This window comes from Triticum aestivum, chromosome 6D, assembly GCF_018294505.1.
Source record: "Triticum aestivum cultivar Chinese Spring chromosome 6D, IWGSC CS RefSeq v2.1, whole genome shotgun sequence".
Lineage (NCBI taxonomy): Eukaryota > Viridiplantae > Streptophyta > Magnoliopsida > Poales > Poaceae > Triticum > Triticum aestivum.
The window spans coordinates 155,819,179-155,827,193 of NC_057811.1; positions in this window are offsets into that span (position 1 = coordinate 155,819,179).

An 8,015-nucleotide genomic window follows, 5' to 3' on the forward strand; every position below is an offset into this window, starting at 1 on the left:
ACAGGACCCCCGTTTCGACCGTAGGAGGTCCGTTTCGTCTGTTTTGCGGTACGCCACACCCCTCCCGATCCACAGGACCCCCGTTTCGACCGTAGGAGGCCCGTTTCCTCCGTTTTGCGGTACGCCATACCCCTCCCGATCAACAGGACCCCGTTTCGAACGTAGGAGGTCCGTTTCCTCCGTTGTGCGGTACGCCAGTCGTTTCCATCGCCTGTTCCGTCCAAGCCCTCCCGATGAACACGACCACGCATTCCGTTCCGACCCAGCCGGTTGGCTCCCACGCGTTCCGTTGCCTCCCGATGAACACGACGCATTCCGTTGCCTCCCCATGAACACGACGATGACGCTGTTTCTCCGTTCCGACCCAGCCATGTCAACGAGCCCTCGCCGTACGTATGCGCGAGTAGGCGTTCGAGACCCCACCCGTATGTACACATACGTGGCCGTATTTTATTTCTTGCACCCTGGCCGCTGTACGTACGTGTACATGCTACGTGCGCGCCTCTACTACGACACGTGCGCGCCTCTACATCCACCAGTATATATGTACGTACACGTTCGCGACCAGAATGACAACGCTATGTACGCTTCGACCAGGTGGGTCCCGACTGTCAGGCATTTCCTTGCGTGCGAAGATGTAGCTGGTGGGTCCCAGCAGTCAGGGGGGCGAATCGTTTTGTTTTTTTGCCCGGACGCACTTCCTTGCGTGCGAAGGTGTAGCTGGTGGGTCCCAGCAATCAGGGGGGAAACGTTTTTTTTCGCGAAATACGGTGGCCCGTCCGGTGGGTCCCCGCTGTCAGGTGGAGGAATAATTATTTTGCGCGTAATAAGGAGGCACTTCCTTGCTGCGGCCGTGGACCCAGCTGTCAGCGTCTCCACGCACAGTACTCTTCCGATGGAAGTCGGTCATTGACCACATTGACCACGCCGCGCCGAGAGCACCACGGCGGTGGACGACGGCGAGGCCTAGGAAGGGGACGACACGGAGGCAGGGAAGACTCGGCAGTTGTTTCCCACACGGAGGGGAGTACGACTGTACGAGGGTTTACTGGTTCGTCCGCCGTCGCCGGAGAATAACAGCAGATGTGGGTGAGTAGAGGGATGGCTAGGCCAGCGATGGGAGTACGGTGGGGCGGTGAGGCCTGCGCGGCAGCACAGCCGGCCGCGGGGAGGAGGGAGCAGGCAGTCCCGCCGGCGCTTGTTTGAGCGGCTGGAGCAGGAAGAGCAGAGATTGAAGAAGCACGACGGCCGTTGGATGGACATCCAACAGTCAGTGCTTGTGCGTCAACCTTTTTTTAGGAAAGCCTCAAATCTGTGGAAAACATCATACAGCCCATCTGCCATTATTTCTAATAATTTACAACCCATATGCTAATTCTTAAGGTTTTTTTGGAGCCCATATTCTTTTTGTTAGCATTACAGCCCATATTGTGGCCACGGTTAAAAAATTATACGAAATTTTGCATATTTCGGTGCGGTCCGAACTGTTTTTAATCCCAAAATTTCGACTCACATTCAAACTGATTTTAAAAATAAATGTATATCAACATAAAATCCAACAAATTCTCCACACATAAAAATTAATGTAATTTAAAATCTTGAAATGAAAAAAAGATATTTGAAACTAATTGCCGGTTTGATGTGTTTTAAAAATGTACAGCCCATTTCTCATTACTGATGGGCCATTTTCTCGGCCAGCCGAATGAAAGCTCTCCTCGTCTTGAAAGATTTGCAGCCCAATAGGCCTCACAAAGCGACTTACTTGGCAAATCACAAAAAAACTGGGTTGTGGCCGTGGACCCAGCTGTCAGCCTCTCCACGTACAGTACTCTTCCGACGGAAGTCGTTCCTTGACCACGTTGACCACGCCGCACGGAGAGCACCACGGCGGTGGACGACGGCGAGGCCTAGGAAGGGGACGACGCGGAGCCGGGGAAGACGTGGCAGTGGAAGCCCGCGCGGAGAGGAGTACGAGGGTTCACTGGTTCGACTGCGGTGTGAGGCTGCCGTCGCCGCAGGGCCTGGCCAGCGGTGGGAATAGTACGAGGCGGTGAGGCCTCTGCGGCAGCACAGCCGGCCACGGGAAGCAGGAGCATGCGGCACGACCGGCGCTGCTTTGGGCGGCTGGAGCAAGAAGACCAGAGGTTGAAGAAGCACTACGGCCGTTGGATGGACATCGTACGGTCACTGGAGCTAGAATCGTTCATATTGACTAAGTTGACAAAGCCCTTCGTCCCTGTCAACTTAGTAGGCCCACAAGTCAGCCTCCCACCAAGGTGGGTCCCAGCTAGCCGGGGGAGTATTCATTTTTTTATGCGTAATAAGGAGGCATTTCCGGTGGGTCCGAGCTGACAGCGGGGGGAATGTTTTTTTCGCGAAATACGGTGGCCCGTCCGGTGGGTCCCAGCAGTCAGGGGTAAACGATTTTTTTCGCAAAATACTGGTGGCCCGTCCGGTGGCCCGTCCGGTGGGTCCCCGCTGTCAGGTGGAGGAATAATTATTTTGCGTGTAATAAGGAGGCACTTCCTTGTAGCCGCCGTGGACCCAGCTGTCAGCCTCTCCACGTACAGTACTCTTCCGATGGAAGTCGGTCGTTGACCACATTGACCACGCCGCGCCGAGAGCACCAGTGCGGTGGACGACGGCGAGGCCTAGGAAGGGGATGATGCGGAGCCGGGGAAGACGCAGTAGTGGAAGCCCGCACGGAGAGGAGTACGAGGGTTCGCTGGTTCAGCTGCGGTGTGAGGCTGCCGTCGCCGCAGAATAACAGGGGGTGTGGGTGAGTGGAGGGATGGCCTGGCCAGCGGTGGGAGTAGTATGGGGGCGGTGAGGCCACCGCGGCAGCACAGCCGGCCACGGGAGGCAGGAGCAGGCGGCACGACCGGCGCTGCTTTGGGCGGCTGGACCAAGAAGACCAGAGGTTGAAGAAGCACTACGGCCGTTGGATGGACATCGTACGGTCACTGAAGCTAGAATCGTTTATATTGACTAAGTTGACAAAGCCCTTGGTACGCTCCAACTTAGTAGGCCCACAGGTCAGCCTCCGAAACGGTGCGCCCCAGATGTCAGGGGGAGGAATCATTTTTTGGGCGGCCGAAGCTAAGAATATCCGAGATTGAAGAAGAAGCACGACATCCGTTGGATAGACATCCAACGGCCACTGCTGCTAGAACCGTGTGTTGACTATAATAAGTTGACAAAGCCTTGCATACGCGTCAACTTATTTTTTTAGGGGACGCGTCACTTAGTAGGCCCACAAGTGTGTGGCAGAGAACTTATAGCTCATTTGCGTTTTGTAAGAATGTACAACCCATTTTTGAATTCTAATGGAATTTACAACAGCCCATTTACAATTTGTTAAAAGTACAACCCATTTTCTAGCTAGGACAACGATTAATAATTTCAACCAACCGTTGAAGACATAATTCAATAAAATTTCCCACATTTTGATGGGATCCGAAATATTTTTATCCCGAAATTTCTAGTCAGATTAAATATAAATTTGTATTACGTAAAAATCCAACGAAACATTGCGCGCGCAACAATGAAAATTTAAGATTTTCAAAATCCATAAATAATATTTTATAAACTAATTTCGTGTTTGGTGCATTTTTATAGTTACTGCCCAGTTTTTATAATTACATCCCATTTATTATTTTTAAAGCCCATTTTCCTGTTAAGCCTAATGCATCCCTCCTAGGAAAGATTTGCAGCCCAGCGGGGCGGAGAATAACAAGTTGACCTTGCCTGGGTATTCCTCAAAAAGACGTATAGCTGGGCTAGCCATTTTCATCTTGAAAAAATTAGTATCTGGGCTGGATATCTGGCCTGGGCTAGACGGGCCATAGCCCGCCTAGTTAATACCCTGCTCTCCTCTGAACAACAACAAAATCATCGCCAAGAAAAACTCTGCAGTGCTCACGCCTCAAAAACACAAATACTGCTCGAGCTGCTTGGTCCCAGCTGTCGGCCGCACCTTGTGCAATTCTCTCGTTTATATTGACTACATAGGTTGACAATGGTGTGGGACCGTGATGTCAGGAAACCAAGAGAAAGCAAAAAAAAATATAATTGTACATAATAAGGAGGCACTTGCGTACGTACGGCTATGGCCCCAGTGGGTCCCTAGTGTTATCCAGTCAAAATAAAGTCATCTCCTGAATCCTCATGTTCGTTGACGATGTTAACAATGCTCGGCGCCACGGCGAGCGCAACAACTCGAAGGACAACGGAGAGGGCCTCGCGGGCCCTAGGATGGTCTGATACAGCGCCCACTGCTCATTCAGGAAGCCAGGATCATCGGACACCTATGAGCACCTTCGAGAAACTGAGACGGCATGAAACGGTAAGGCCGCGCTTGGGAGCTCTGGTTTATTTCAAACCTGTATTAACATACAAGTGTAATTTACTCGTCATCGGAAACAACGCGTAAAATACAGGCGTAATGAAACCGAGGGCCCGAGGTCTGTAAGTAAAACCGGCGGGTTACGCGTGTAATTTGAGAGAACAGTGTATATTTTACGAGCACTGCTATATGGACGACATTACCAGACGATACATGCACGACGTGTGTCATGCCATCCATGGGCAAGGCTGAAACATCAGCTAACGGCTGGATTAGCAATCGTCCGAGTGTCGTTCAACATTTTTATCGTGTGTGAAGTACTTCCGATATTTTACTAGTCGAAATTGACCAACCAAGCGCCTTCGCCTGAGACCATCTGCTTTAATTTACAAGCGTCAGTTTTACAAGCAGTTTTGGTTGGAAAACGACGATCCAATCACGGCCTAATATCATGAGTTGGTCAGAAGATCATATGGTTTCACGTCTAACCTACCCGACTTGTCGTATAGGCTATGAATGAAACATCAGACGATGAACTTCTTAAGTACGGAAACAACAGAAGAGGATGATCTTCTTAACAAGCAAATCACTGGCATTAGATCGACATGCAAAACAATACGAAGCATTATTCTCAGGAGGCACGGTGAACAGCTCGTGATGCCGCATGCCACAACATTCCAAGCTCAACTTTGCAATCAAACACAAGGCCTGGCATTACATAGACAATATTCAGAACAAACTCTTAACACAAGAATATCTCAGCAGAGTAACTATTTACTTCTAAACTGAACACAGGAATAGGAAAAAACACTCGACGCTGCTCACAGCAAGGGCGTCCCATTCAAAAATATCAAATGCATGTCTTCTGGCTAACATCAATGAGCAAATTTTGACAAGGTTTTCCAATTCCAATATATTAAACTAACGTCTTCTTGCTAACATCAATGATTAAACTTTGACAAGCTTTTCCCATTCAAAATATGTAATGCCTATGATCGTGGAGTCCTGTCGTAGCTTCTTGTACTTGTTTGGGCACTTTTTGCCCAGGGCACTCCACGTGTTGTTAAATTGCCAATGGTCTCTGCAGACTAGTCATGTCACGGGTGTCTAATAATACTCTGTAAAGCTTCTCGGTCATTCCTTCTGTAATGTAGCGCAAACAGTGACTGCTTCTTTCTGCAAAGTGGAACGACCAACTGGACCCAGTAATGCAGCAGTTTGCCTTGGACACATTGGCTCCTTTTGTGCAGTTCAACTAAAATCGAAGTCGGAATAAAACCGAGCTTTAATTTTGATATCCCTGTAAGCAACAATAGGTATAAGGGAAACAATTACTGAGAAATAACGGTTGATGACTTGTACTCCCAGAAGAAAAGCATCTACTGATCTACTTTATCTTAATGGGAAACAAAGCAGGAGAGTAGCAATTCTCCATCAGTGTGATTCATTCATATTGACTGAGACATTATCTTAACAATGCCTTGTTTCAACATGTATAAAGAACGACAAAGCAGAAAAGTACCATCCTAAAACAATGCAACTGATTCATTACAGAGACATTATCTTAACAATACCTTGGTTAAACATGTAGAAAGAACTACAAAGCAGGATAGTACCATTCCTAACAAGTGTTGCAGTTTTGAACTAAGATTCCGTAGTTAATTAATTCTGAGAGTGGCATTGCTTAATTTTACCAGCGGCATTAGATTAACGAAAAGCATAAACAGTTCCAGGGGAGAGTGGGCGCAACAACAGTATGTGCTTCCATCTACTTATAAAGGGGGTGATGCAGAGTTTGTTGTAACAAAGCAACAAGCATCATGTCTGGGTTGGTCCCATTTTTGTTCACTACTTAATGGGAAAAGACAGCAATACAATAGCTTCAATTCAACATTTATTTAAAACAGTACCAATAAAAGTAGCACAACATCTCAAAGCACACTGCACAATCATGTGGATGAAGGTCTGTACTGACCTTTCATGAGACCGACAAAGGTAAAATACGAATCTCGATCTCCTTTTGTGCAGTTCCACCAAAATTAAGCAAAGTCACCGGTGTGACATTCAAGTTGAACTGCACAAAACACTCTTAAAACATAAGTGTTTCGAGTAGCGAAGCAAAATGTCGCAATAGCAACAAGTTGAATCGATAGCCCTGTTTTAACAGAGGCAAAAAAGGAAACAATTACTTGCCGATAAAGGAGGATGAAACAAAGGGTGACAGAAAGAAGCATCTAACTTATCTTGGATGGAAAACAAAGTAGGACAGTAGCATTTCTAAAACGGTTGCATTGATTCATATTAACAGAGACATTCTCTTGAAACAACATTCATTAAAAAATGTAATTTACTTTTAACAGTGGCATTGCTTCAATTTTCCGGTAGCATTCTTAGATTAACAACAGCAAAATAGATGTATGGGACATGCCAGCACCATGTGCGTCCACACGTATAAATGGGTGATGCAGAGTATGTAGCCAAGCAGCATATATGCGCTGGTCCCATATTTGTTCTCTTTGAACCTTCTTCCTATGTGAGGGCAGCAAATCTAGTCCTGCACAAACTACCCGACCCCCCAGTTTCTTTCCCTTTTCAACAAAGAGATCGGTTCCTTACAGATGTGTGTACTGGGTTACCCCCTTTTTCCCTTTTCGACCTACAAAGTGGCTGGATAGCCAGCCTATACTACTTTCCGCCCCTCCTTTCCTCATTGAACCAAGTCCTAGATTCTTGGTCCACCCCACCGCACCCTTCTTTCATCTTTGAACCAAGACCTAGATTCGACTACAGATCAAAAAAGATCCACATGCAGCTAGAGCAACGACGGTTTCAAAGAAACTTATACCTTAGGGTCGTCGGGATGTGGCAAGGCGTGCGGCGGGAGGCCGGATCTGCCCACACTATGTACAACAACGAGGAAGAAGGGGTCGGTGGCCCTCCCGCACAGGCGCTGGGTGAAAGAGAACAGCGCAGCCGGCAGTGGATTGCCTCCCTCGCCGAAGGTGATAGAGTGAACGCTGCACCTCCTCCCCTTCCCGGTGCGACGGGATACGGATGCCTCCTTCACCAGCTGTGAGGGGGGAGAGAGAGACAAGAGGCCAACGCAGTCTTGTTTAGATCTGGTGAAGAGAGGGTGAGAGACTGTGAATATAGCAAACCCTAGCAAATGAACGCTGAGCCTCCAGCGTGTAACATATATGTAGTGCGGCGAGCGTGTGGAGAGTGCAAACCCTAGCGAACAAGCGCTGAGGCTCCCGCTTATATATATACTACTGTAGTACGGACTGAGCTCCGGTGCCTTCACTGCACCTGCTTTTGGCTGTATGACAGGTGAGCCAGCCACATTTTGGGCCCACCTGTCATAAATCCAAAGGCAGGTGCACTAAGTCAATGAAGTTGCGTCCATATAGTACTCTCGTGTATATGACTAATATATAGTGGAGTGGTTTTCTTATTCTCTCCATAACAATCGTTTTAAATTGTGTAAGTACGAAACGAAACTCTTTATTTAATGTAGAGTGAAGAAAACTAGTACTACCTCTGATGAACTAACGATCCACGCCCACGCGTCCTGGTCGCACTTCCTGTCCTTCACATGTGGTACACTACCCTCCCTTAAGTGAACAACCACACATGCGCCAAATTATCGGAAACGTGTGAGAGTGTGTAC